Below are 13,712 nucleotides of genomic sequence, written 5' to 3' on the forward strand. Positions count from 1 at the left end.
TCAGCAAGTCAATATGATTTCTCAGAATTTGACTGGAATGCAAGCTGCATCCGGCAGTGCTGAAGAAGCTTCCTTTGAAGGAGAAGCTTATGACCTTGAGAACCCTGCAATGGAAGAGGTGAATTACATGGGAGAATCCTATGGAAACACCTATAATCCTTCATGGAGGAATCATCCTAATTTTTCATGGAAGGATCAACAGAAGCCTCAACAAAGCTTCAATAATAATAATGGTGGGAGAAATAGGTTTGGCAATAGCAAGCCTTTTCCATCATCTTTTGAGAAACAGACTGAGAATTCTAAGCATAGCCTCTCTGACTTAGCAACCATAGTCTCTGATCTATCTAAGACCACTCTCAGTTTCATGACTGAAACAAGGTCCTCCATCAGAAATTTGGAGGCACAAGTGGGTCAACTAAGTAAAAGAGTTACTAAACTTCCTCCTAGTACTCTCCCAAGCAATACAGAAGAGAATCCAAAGAGAGAGTGCAATGCCATCAATATACCCAACATGGCCGAAACTATAGAGGAGGAAGAGGCAGTGATTTCCAGTGAGGAAGACCTCAATGGACATCCACTGGCCACTAAGGAGTTCCCCAATGAGGAACCAAAGGAATCTGAGTCTCATACAGAGACCATAGAGATTCCACTGAACTTATTGTTGCCATTCATGAGCTCTGATGAGTATTCTTCCTCTGAAGAAGATGAAGATATTGTTGAAGAGCAAGTTACTCAGTATCTAGGAGCAATCATGAAGTTTAATGCCAAGTTATTTGGTGATGAGACTTGGGAGAATGAACCTCCATTGCTCATTAAGAAACTAAATCTCTTGGTTAAACAGAAATTACCTCAGAAGAAAACGGATCCCGAAAAGTTCTTAATACCTTGTACCCTAGGCACCATGACCTTTAAGAAGGCTCTGTGTGACCTTGGTTCAAGTATAAACCTCATGCCACTCTCTGTAATGGAGAAACTAGGGATCTTTGAGGTACAAGCTGCAAGAATCTCACTAGAGATGGCAGATAACTCAAGAAAACAGGCTTATAAACTTGTAGAGGATGTCTTAGTGAAGGTTGAAGGCTTTTACATCCCTGCTGACTTCATAATCCTAGACACTGGGAAGGATGAGGATGAATCCATTATCCTTGGAATACCCTTCCTAGCCACAGCAAGAGCTGTGATTGATGTGGACAGAGGAAAGTTAGTCCTTCAATTGAATGAGGACTACCTTGTGTTTAAGGCTCAAGGATCTTCATCTGTAGCCATGGAGAGGAAGCATGAAAAACTTCTCTCAATACAGAGTCAAACAGAGCCCCCACACTCAACTTCTAAGTTTGGTGTTAGGAGGCCATCATCAAGCTCTGAGTCTCTGTGAAGCTCTCTAAGAGCTCACTGTCAAGCTATTGACATTAAAGAAGCACTTGTTGGGAGGCAACCCAATGTTATTTAATTATATTTATCTATTTTCCATTGTTATTTTATATTTTCTTTAGGTTGATGATCATGTGAAGCCACAAAAATAACTGAAAAATCAAAAACAGCATCAAAAATAGCACACCCTGGAGTACAGGCTTACTGGCATTTAAACGCCAGTAAGGATAGCAGAATGGGCGTTTAACGCCCAGCTTGGTAGCATTCTGGGCGTTAAACACCAGAAAGGGGCAGCAGACTAGCGTTTAACGCCAGGAAAGGTAGCAGAGCTGGCATTTAACGCCAGAATTGGCACACAGAGGGCGTTTGAATGCCAGAATGGTGCAGGGAGCATAATTCCTTGACACCTCATGATCTGTGGACCCCACAGGATCCCCACCTACCCCATCTCTTCTTCTCTCCTCTTCATACCTTTCCATAACACTCTTCCCCAAATACCCTTGACCAATCCCATCAATAACTCTTCCCTAAACACCCTTCACCTATCAAATCTTACCCTCTTCCCCATATTCTCTTCACTACTCACTTCCATCCATCATAAAACCCCACCTACCTCACCATTCAAATTCAAACCATTTCCCTCCCAAACCCACCCCCTTCATGACCGAATTTCCTCTCTCTCCTACCCTATAAATAACCCTCCTCACTACCTTCAATTTCACACATCATACACCCTTCACCCCCCTTGGCCGAAACCAACCTCCCCCTCTATCTCCTCCATTTCTTCTTCTTCTACTCATTTCTTTTTTTCTTTTGCTCGAGGACGAGCAAACCTTCTAAGTTTGGTGTGGGAAAAATCTCCGCTTTTTATTTTTCCATAACCACTAATGGCACCTGAGGCCGGAGAAGCCTCTAGAAAGAGGAAGGGGGAAGGCAATTGCTTCCACCTCCGAGTCATGGGAGATGGAAAGATTCATCTCAAAAGTCCATCAAGACCACTTCAATGAAGTTGTGGCCAAGAAAAAGGTGATCCGTGAGGTCCCTTTCATGCTCAAAAAGAGTGAATATCTGGAGATCCGACGTGAGATTCGAAGAAGAGGTTGGGAAGTGATGAGCGGATAATTTATACGCTTTTTGGCATTATTTTTAGGTAGTTTTTAGTAAGATCTAGCTACTTTTTAGTATATTTTTATTAGTTTTATGCAAAATTCACATTTCTGGACTTTACTATGAGTTTGTGTGTTTTTCTGTGATTTCGGGTATTTTCTGGTTGAAATTGAGGAACCTGAGCAAAAATCTGATTCAGAGGTTGAAAAAGGACTGCAGAAGCTGTTGGATTCTGACCTCCCTGCACTCGAAATGGATTTTCTGAAGCTACGGAAGCCCAATTGGCGTGCTCTCAATTGCGTTGGAAAGTAGACATCCTGGGCTTTCCAGAAATATATAATAGTTCATACTTTGCCCGAGTTTTGATCACGCAAAATGGCGTTTTAATGCTAACTTTCTACCCTATTCTGGCGTTAAACGCCAGAACTGGCATAAAAGTTGGAGTTAAACGCCAGAAACAGGCAGCAACCTGGCGTTTAACTCCAAGAAAAGTCTCTACACATGAAAGCTTTAATGCTCAGCCCAAGCACATACCAAGTGGGCCCGGAAGTGGATTTCTGCACCATTTACTTAATTCTGTAAACCCTAGTAGCTAGTTTTAGTATAAATAGGACCTTTTACTATTGTACTCACATCTTTAGATCATTTTGGAGACTATCTTTGTATCACTTTTGATCTCTTGATCACGTTTAGGGGGCTGGCCATTCGGCCATTCCTGGACCTTCATCACTTATGTATTTTCAACGGTGGAGTTTCTAAACACCATAGATTAAGGTGTGGAGCTCTGCTGTTCCTCAAGAATTAATGAAATTACTACTGTTTTCTATTCAATTCAAGATTATTCATTTTCTAAGATATTCACTCGCACTTCAACCTGATGAACGTGATGATCAGTGACACTCATCATCATTCTCACCTATGAACGCGTGCCTGACAACCATTTCTGTTCTATCTTCAATAGCTTGAGTGTGTATCTCTTGGATTCCTTATCAACGATTCAGATCGTCTCTCCTGACAACAGAGCATCTGAATCTGAGATTAGAATCTTCGTGGTATAGGCTAGAATCAATTGGCAGCATTCTTGAGATCTGAAAAGTCTAAACCTTGTCTGTGTTATTCCGAGTAGGATCTGGGATGGGATGACTGTGACGAGCTTCAAACTCATGAAGGTTGGGCGTGTGACAGACGCAAAAGGATTATTGGATGCTATTCCAACACGAGTGAGAACCGACAGATGATTAGCCATACTGTAGCTGTGCCTGGTATTTTTCATCCGAGACGAGCAATCCGACAGTTGATTAGCCGTACAGAAACCGTAGAGGACCATTTTCACTGAGAGGATGGATGGTAGCCATTGACAACGGTGATCCCCCAACATACAGCTTGCCATAGAAAGGAGTATGAATGATTGAATGAATGCAGTGTGAAAGCAGATATTCAGAAGGAACAAAGCATCTCCATACATTTATCTAAAATTCCCACCAATGAATTACATAAGTATCTCTATCTTATTTTATGTTTTATTTATCTTTTAATTATTAAAACCTCATAACCATTTGAATCTGCTTGACTGAGATTTACAAGATGACCATAGCTTGCTTTAAGCCGACAATCTTCGTGGGATCGACCCTTACTCACGTAAGGTTTATTACTTGGACGACCCGGTGCACTTGCTGGTTAGCTGCATGGAGTTGTTAAGAAACAAGTAGATTATTGATGAGCGGATATTTTATACGCTTTTTGGGGGAATTTTCATAAAGTTTTTAGTAGGATCTAGCTACTTTTTAGTATATTTTTATTAGTTTTTATGCAAAAATCACATTTCTGGACTTTACTATGAGTTTGTGTGTTTTTCTATGATTTCATGTATTTTCTGGCTGAAATTGAGGGACCAGAGCAAAAATCTGATTCAGAGGCTAAAAAAGGACTGCAGATGCTGTTGGATTCTGACCTCCCTACACTCGAAATAGATTTTCTAGAGCTACAGAAGCCCAATTGGCGCACTCTCAATTGCGTTTGGAAGTAGACATCCTGGGCTTTCCAGCAATATATAATAGTTTATACTTTGCACGAGTTGAGATCACGCAAACTGGTGTTTACCGCCAACTTTCTACCCTCTTCTGGTGTTAAACGCCAGAACTGGCATAAAAGCTAAAGTTAAACGCCATAAACAGGCAGCAACCTGGCGTTTAACCCCAAGAAAAGTCTCTACACATGAAAGCTTCAATGCTAAGCCCAAGTACAACCAAGTGGGCCCCGGAAGTGGATTTCTGCACTATCTATCTTAGCTTACTCATTTTCTGTAAACCTAGGCTACTAGTTGAGTATAAACAACTTTTAGAGATTTATTTTGCACCTCATGACATTTTACATCTGAATTTTGTATCTTCTATGGCATGAATCTCTAAACTCCATGGTTGGGGGTGAGGAGCTCTGCTGTGTCTCGATGGATTAATGCAATTACTACTGTTTTCCATTCAATCACGCTTGTTTCTATTCTAAGATATTCATTCGCACTTCAACATGATGAATATGATGATCCGTGACACTCATCACCATTCTCAACCCATGAACGCGTGCCTGACAACCACTTCCGTTCTACCTTAGATTGAATGTGTATCTCTTGGGTTCCTGGCTCACGAGTTTGACTGCCTCTCCTAACAACAGAGCATTCAATTCGTGAGAGCAGAGTCTTTGTGGTATAAGCTAGAATCAATTGGCAGAATTCTTGAGATCCGGAAAGTCTAAACCTTGTCTGTGGTATTCCGAGTAGGATCTGGGAAGGGATGACTGTGACGAGCTTCAAACTCATGAATGTTGGGTGCAGTGACAGTGTGCAAAAAGGATCAATGGATCTTATTCCAACATAAGTGAGAACCGACAGATGATTAGCCATGTACATGGACCTTTTTCACTGAGAGGACGGATGGTAGCAATTGACAACGGTGATCCACCAACATACAGCTTGCCATGGAAGGAGCCTTGCGTGCGTGAAGAAGAAGACAGTAGGAAAGCAAAGATTCAAAAGACAGAGCATCTCCAAAACTCCAACCTATTCTCCATTACTGCATAACAAGTATTTATTTCATGCTCTTTTACTCTTCGCAATCAAAACTGAGAATTATTATTAATATCCTGACTAAGAGTTACAAGATAACCATAGCTTGCTTCAAGCCGACAATCTCCGTGGGATCGACCCTTACTCACGTAAGGTATTACTTGGATGACCCAGTGCACTTGCTGGTTAGTTGTGCGGAATTACAAACGTGTGATTGCAATTTTCGTGCACCAAGTTTTTGGCGCCGTTGCCGGGGATTGTTCGAGTTTGGACAACTGAAGGTTCATCCTGTTACTTAGATTAGGAAAAGTTGTCTTTTTGTTAGTTTAGAGTCTCTTATTTTCTTTTCAAAAATCTTATTTTTCCTTGAGTTTAGTTTCATGTTTTAAGTTTGGTTTTCATCTTGACATTTAAAGTTTTCTTGTTCGTTTCCCTTGTTTTCATCTAAAAATTCTAAGTTTGGTGTCATTTTGTAGTTTTTCTCTTTCCTCATAAAATTCAAAAATCAAATATATATATATATATATATATATATATATATATATATATATCCTTTCCTTTAATTGCTCATAATTTTCGAAATTTTAGTCTTATTCTATTATTGTGATTGAAAAATTTTAAGTTTGGTGTTTTCTTATTAAGAAAGTTTCAACATTTAAAATTTTGAAATCATATCTCTTTTTCAAAACCTCCTAACCACTTTCTCTCTCTTTTTTCGAAAATATTTTACAAAATTTTTCAAAATCTTTTTAATTAATTAATTCTTTTAGTTTTCAATTTCCTTTTATTTTATTTTATTTTAATTTCGGTATTTAAAAAAAATAAATAAATAAAAGAATAAAATTTTTATAATCCACATCATCTCCCTTTCTCCATCATGGATCTAAGTGGAAATGAACAGTCCAGAAGGAGTCTGGCATTATATGCTAATCCCACTACTGCTTCATATGGGGGTAGTATATGTATACCCCCCATTAAAGCTAGTAATTTTGAGCTAAATCTTCAGCTCATTATCATGGTGCAGCAAAATTACCAGTATTCTGGTCTTCCACAGGAAGAACCTACTGAGTTTCTGGCACAATTCTTACAAATTGCTGACACAGTACGTGATAAGGAAGTAGATCAGGATGTCTATAGACTATTACTATTTCCATTTGCTGTGAAAAATCAAGCTAAGAGGTGGTTAAATAACCAACCCACAGCAAGCATAAGAACATGGAAACAGTTGTCAGACAAATTCCTGAATCAATATTTTCCTCCTAAAAGGATGACACAGCTAAGGCTGGACATCCAAGGCTTTAAACAAGGGGATAATGAATCTCTTTATGATGCCTGGGAGAGGTACAGAGAGATGTAAGGAAATGCCCCTCTGAAATGTTTTCAGAGTGGGTGCAGTTAGACATCTTCTACTATGGGCTTACAGAAAAAGCTCAGTTATCTCTAGACCACTCAGCTGGTGGATCTATACACATGAAAAAGACGATTGAAGAGGCACAAGAGCTCATAGATACGGTTGCTAGAAATCAGCATCTGTACTTAAATAGTGAGTCCTCCATGAAAGAAGAAGCTAAGGCAGTATCCACTGACTTTAGTCCTCAGGAACAAGTTGCTGAACTCAATCAGCAACTATCTTCTATAACAAAACAATTAGCAGAATTTAAAGAGATGCTACAAGAAACCACCAATGCTAATAAGGATATGGAAACACAATTGAATCAGACAAAACAGCAGTTATCAAAATAGATAACAGAAGAATGCCAAGCAGTTCAATTAAGAAGTGGAAAAACACTAAATACCTCAACTCAAAGCAGCAGAAAGCCAAGAAGAGAACAACTTATAGAGGAAGAGCAAACTGCTACCCAAAATCCCTCTGAGGACAGTAAGAGCCCAGAGAGGAATAATTCTGGCATTCAAACGCCAGAAAAGGGTGAAAAATTGGCGTTAAACACCCAGTGGATGCCCAGTTCTGGCGTTCAAATGCCAGAAAAGGGTGAAAAGTTGGCGTTAAACACCCAACCCATGTCTAGTTCTGGTGTTCAAATGCCAGAAAAGGGTAGGAATCTGGCGTTAAACACCCATCCCTCCTCCTATCCTGGCGTTCAAACACCAATGAGGGATCAGACACCTGTAAGTGCTGATAATAAATCCCTCAAGAAGACTTCTCAACTTGCCTCTGTAGGAAATAAACCTGCAGCAACTAGGGTTGAAGAACACAAAGCCAAAATGCCTTATCCTCAGAAACTCCGCCAAGCGGAACAGGATAAACAATTTGCCCGCTTTGCAGACTATCTCAAGACTCTTGAAATAAAGATTCCGTTTGCAGAGGCACTTGAGCAAATACCCTCTTATGCTAAGTTCATGAAAGAAATCTTAAGCCATAAGAAGGATTGGAGAGAAACTGAAAAAGTTTTTCTCACTGAAGAATGCAGTGCAGTCATTCTAAAAAGCTTACCAAAGAAGCTTAAGGATCCCGGAAGCTTTATGATACCATGCACATTAGAGGGTACTTGTACCAAGACAGCTCTATGTGATCTTGGGGCAAGTATCAACCTAATCCCTGCATCCACTATCAGAAAGCTTGGCCAACCCGGATATGTCTTCAACTTGCTGATGGGTCCATTAAATATCCATCAGGCATAATTGAGGACATGATTGTCAAGGTTGGGCCATTTGTCTTTCCCAATGACTTTGTAGTGCTGGAAATGGAGGAGCACAAGAGTGCAACTCTCATTCTAGGAAGACCTTTCCTAGCAACTGGACGAACTCTCATTGAGGTCCAAAAAGGGGAAGTGACTCTGAGAGTCAATGAGGATGAGTTTAAGTTGAATGTTGTCAAAACTATGCAGTATCCAGACACATCAAAAGATTGCATGAGAGTTGATATTATTGACTCTCTGGTAGAAGAAGTCAATATGACTGAGAGTCTCGAATCAGAGCTAGAGGACATCTTTAAAGATGTTCAGCCTGATCTGGAGGAACCAGAGAAAACAGCAGGACCTCTGAAAACTCCTCAGGAAGAGGAAAAGCCTCCTAAACCCGAGCTCAAACCACTACCACCATCCCTGAAATTTGCATTTCTGGGAGAAGACAACATTTTTCCTGTAATCATAAGCTCTGCCTTAAAGCCACGGGAAGAGAAAGCACTAATTCAGGTGCTAAGGACACACAAGACAGCTCTTGGGTGGTCCATAAGTGATCTTAAGGGCATTAGCTCAGCCAGATGCATGCACAAGATCCTCTTGGAGGATAATGCCAAGCCAGTGGTCCAACCACAAAGGCGACTGAATCCAGCCATGAAGGAGGTGGTGTAGAAAGAGGTCACTAAATTACTAGAGGTTGGGATTATTTATCCTATTTCTGATAGCCCCTAGGTGAGCCCTGTCCAAGTTGTACCCAAAAAGGGAGGCATGACAGTGGTTCATAATGAAAAGAATGAACTGGTTCCAACAAGAACAGTTACAGGGTGGCGTATGTGTATTGACTACAGAAGACTCAATACAGCCACCAGAAAGGATCATTTTCCTTTACCATTCATAGACCAGATGTTAGAAAGACTAGCAGGTCATGACTATTACTGCTTTTTGGATGGCTATTCAGGCTATAACCAAATTGCAGTAGATCCTCAGCAAGAGAAAACAGCATTCACATGTCCATCTGGAGTATTTGCCTACAGAAAGATGCCATTTGGTCTATGCAATGCACCTGCAACCTTTCAGAGATGCATGCTCTCTATTTTCTCTGATATGGTGGAAAAATTTTTGGAAGTCTTCATGGATGACTTCTCAGTATTTGGAAACTCATTCAGCTCCTGTCTTGATCATCTAGCACTTGTTCTGAAAAAGTGCCAAGAGACTAACCTGGTTTTAAACTGGGAAAAATGTCACTTTATGGTGACTGAAGGAATTGTCCTTGGGCACAAAATTTCAAATAAGGGAATAGAGGTGGATCAAGCTAAGGTAGAGGTAATTGAAAAATTACCACCACCTGCCAATGTTAAAGCAATCAGAAGCTTTCTAGGGCATGCAGGATTCTATAGGAGGTTTATAAAGGATTTTTCAAAAATTGTAAAACCTCTGAGAAATCTGCTAGCTGCTGACACGCCATTTATCTTTGACAAGGAATGTCTGCAGGCGTTTGAGACTCTAAAAGCTAAGCTGGTCACAGCACCAGTCATCTCTGCACCAAACTGGACATTACCATTCAAACTAATGTGTGATGCCAGTGAGCATGCCATTGGTGCAGTATTGGGACAGAGGCATGACAAACTTCTGCATGTCATTTATTATGCCAGCCGTGTCTTAAATGACGTACAGAAGAACTACACAACCACAGAAAAAGAGTTGCTTGCAGTGGTTTATGCCATTGACAAGTTCAGATCCTATTTAGTAGGATCAAAAGTGATTGTGTATACTGACCATGCTGCTCTTAAATATCTACTCGCAAAGCAGGATTCAAAACCCAGGCTCATAAGATGGGTGTTGCTTCTGCAAGAGTTTGATATAGAAATAGGAGACAGGAAAGGGACAGAGAACCAAGTAGCAGATCACCTGTCCCGGATAGAACCAGTAGAAGGGGCGTCCCTCCCCATTACTGAGATCTCTGAAACCTTTCCGGATGAGCAACTCTTTGCCATTCAGGAAGTGCCATGGTTTGCAGACATTGCAAACTATAAAGCTACGAGATTCATACCCAAGGAGTACAGCAGGCAGCAAACAAAAACAAAGTACTACTTGTGGGATGAACCATATCTCTTTAAGAGATGCGCAGACAGAATAATCCGTAGCTGCGTGCCTAGAGAAGAGGCACAGAAGATCCTATGGCATTGTCATGGATCACAATATGGAGGACATTTCGGAGGTGAGCGAACAGCCACAAAAGTCCTCCAATGTGGCTTCTACTGGCCTACCCTCTATAAAGAATCCCGAGAGTTTGTACGTAACTGTGACAGTTGTCAGAGAGCTGGTAATTTGCCTCATGGTTACGCCATGCCTCAGCAAGGGATCTTAGAGATTGAGTTGTTTGACGTATGGGGTATTGACTTCATGGGGCCTTTCCCACCATCATACTCAAACACTTATATTCTGGTGGCAGTAGACTATGTATCTAAATGGGTAGAGGCAATTGCAACACCCACTAACGATACTAAGACAGTGCTGAAGTTCCTCCAGAAACATATCTTTAGCAGATTTGGTGTCCCCAGAGTATTAATCAGTGATGCAGGCACTCATTTCTGCAATAAACAGCTTTACTCTGCTATGGTCCGATATGGAATTAGCCACAAGGTGGCAACTCCATATTATCCACAGACAAATGGGCAAGCTGAAGTCTCTAATAGATAACTAAAAAGAATCCTGGAACGGACTGTAATTTCCCGTAGAAGGGATTGGGCAAAGAGCTTGGATGATGCTCTATGGGCATACAGAACAGCATTCAAGACTCCTATAGGAACTTCTCCATAACGATCAACTTTACCATTGGGTTTGTAATTAGTCTTGTAAACCCACTTTACTCCAATCGGCTTCTTATCTGTTGGTAAATCCGTCAGCTCCCATGTGTCATTCTTCTCAATGGCATGAATCTTCTCATCCATTGTTTTTTTCCAATTGTTGTCTTTAGAGGCTTCTTCAAATTTCAACGGCTCACAATCTGAAAATAGAGCAAAGTTTATGATTTCTTTATCGGACGGATCGTTGTCATTGCCAACTTCATAATCTGCTAATCTAGCAGGCAGTCTCCGCTCTCTTTGCGATCTTCTATATGATTCTGGTTGTTCAGTTGTGTCAGGTTGCCTTTCTTCTACTTCATCATATGTATTTGGAATGATAGTTAGCTGCTTTTCTATCTTTTTGTTCCAGTCCCACATGTCTTTCTCGTCGAACGTCACATCTCTGCTGATGATTACTTTCTTTGTTTCTGGATTGTACAACTTGTATGCTTTTGAGTCTGTGCTATAGCCGATAAAGATACACTTCTCGCCTTTGTCATCTAACTTCTTCCTTAATTGATCTGGTACGTGGGCATAAGCAATACACCCAAAGACTCTGAAATGATGAATGGAAGGCCGCTTTCCACTCCAAGCTTCCTCTGGAGTTTTATCACGAACACTTTTTGTTGGACACTTGTTTAAAATATGAACTGTTGTTGCGACTGCTTCTGCCCAAAACTCTTTAGGCATTTGTTTTGACTTGAGCATGCATCTGACCATATCCATGATGGTTCTGTTCTTTCTTTCAGCAACTCCATTTTGTTGAGGAGTGTATCTAGTTGTTAAATGGTGTTGAATTTCGTGTTGCTTAAAGTATTCTGAACACGCAAGATATTATGTTCCTCTGTCTGTTCTGAGAATTTTGATTTTACAGCCACTTTGTTTTTCGACAAACGCCTTGAATGTCTTAAAGACATCACATTCTTCTGATTTTTGCTTCAGAAAGTATACCCATGTGTATCTACTAAAATCATCAATAAAAGTGATAAAGTACCTGCTACCACCATTACTTGGAACTTCTACAGAACAGATATCTGAGTGCACAATTTCAAGTAATCTTCTAGCTCTCCATGACTTTCCTGTAGGGAATGGATCTCTGTGCTTCTTTCCCAGTTGACAAATCTTACAAACACAATTGGGATTATGAATCCGTGGTAGACCAGAAACAAGTCCTTTTCTTGACAAGTAGTTTAGGCCAGAAAAATGGAAATGCCCAAACCGCATATGCCACAACCAATTATCATCAAGTATCATAGAACTCATGCAAGAGGGATTAACATGTTGAATTTTTAACGGAAACATTCTGTTTGAAGTCATCTTTGCTTTATCAATGAACCTTCCATTGTTGTTAAATACAGTGCAATATCCACGATAAGTTATCATCTTATATCCCTTCTCAGATAATTGCCCCATACTCAGTAAATTGTAATCAAGTTCAGGAGAATAGAAAACATCAGAAATATAACTTAGAGAACCATCTTTCAATCTAATTGGTATGCGCCCTTTTCCTTCAATAGGGATCTTTGTACTATTACCAAATTTCAATAATAGTTTAACTGAATCATCTAATGAAGAAAATAACTCCTTTCTACCAAACATATGATTACTGCAAGCATTATCCAAGTACCATATATTTTCATCTTCAGCACATGAATTACTTGTAAAAAATAAAGTTTGAGTACCCGGATTATCATCAATATTTTGATGCTGATTTTCTGCCACGTGTGCTTGATTGTTATCCACCATTTTGAATCTACAATCTGTTGCTTTGTGTCCATACTTTCCACAATGAAATCAGTTGAAATTGGTTCTTTCTTGATGAAAATTTCCTCGACCTCTTCCTCGATTGACAGGCCTGAAATTCGTTCCACCTCTTCCTTGATTAGGTGGTGTAAAATTATTGTAACTTCCTTGGTTGTAATTGCTATGACCTCTACCTCTGAAACTTCCTCTACCTCTACTTTGAAAATTAAAACCACGACCTCGTCCTTCTTGTGTACGGTTTGATTCTGCAACATTGTTGAAATTCACTCGACTTTTCAGGGCTTCCTCGGTTAATTTTTCAGACTTCTCCAGTATTCTACTGATGTGACTTTCCATGGTTCCTTGCAACTCTGCAATCGTCATGCTGTCCATATCGTGTGACTCTAGTATCGTAGTCACCACATGGTCATACTTCATCGGCATGGTGCGAAGAATTTTCTCCACTACTTTGCTATCGGGCATATCTTCTCCATAGACTCTCATCTTATTGACAAGATATGTAACACGAGTAAAATATTGCTCAACAGTTTCTGAGCTTGACATCTCGTACCTTTCATATTCTCTTCTTAAAGACTGTAGCTTTGCTTTTTGAGCTTTATCTACGCCTTTGTATGACAGCTTCAACGTGTTCCATGTTTCCTTTGCACTTTTGGCATTTGCTATTTTGCCAAACACCGTATAATCTACTCCTTGATGAATTTGAGATAGCGCCAATTGATCTCTCCTCTGTTGAGCAGCATCTGCTCCTTCTTGCAAACCTGGTTCAATGAAATTCTACAGGTTCTGGGCCTTCAAATAGGTAGACATCAAAGTCTCCCAATAACTATAATCAAGTTTCCCATCTAACTTGGGACCGGACCACACAATATTGAAAGTGTTTGCCATACTGACTCTATGAATAAACAACTATGTGAGAACTCTCCCACA

The sequence above is a fragment of the Arachis hypogaea genome, chromosome 20 (assembly GCF_003086295.3).
Source record: "Arachis hypogaea cultivar Tifrunner chromosome 20, arahy.Tifrunner.gnm2.J5K5, whole genome shotgun sequence".
NCBI classification, from domain to species: domain Eukaryota; kingdom Viridiplantae; phylum Streptophyta; class Magnoliopsida; order Fabales; family Fabaceae; genus Arachis; species Arachis hypogaea.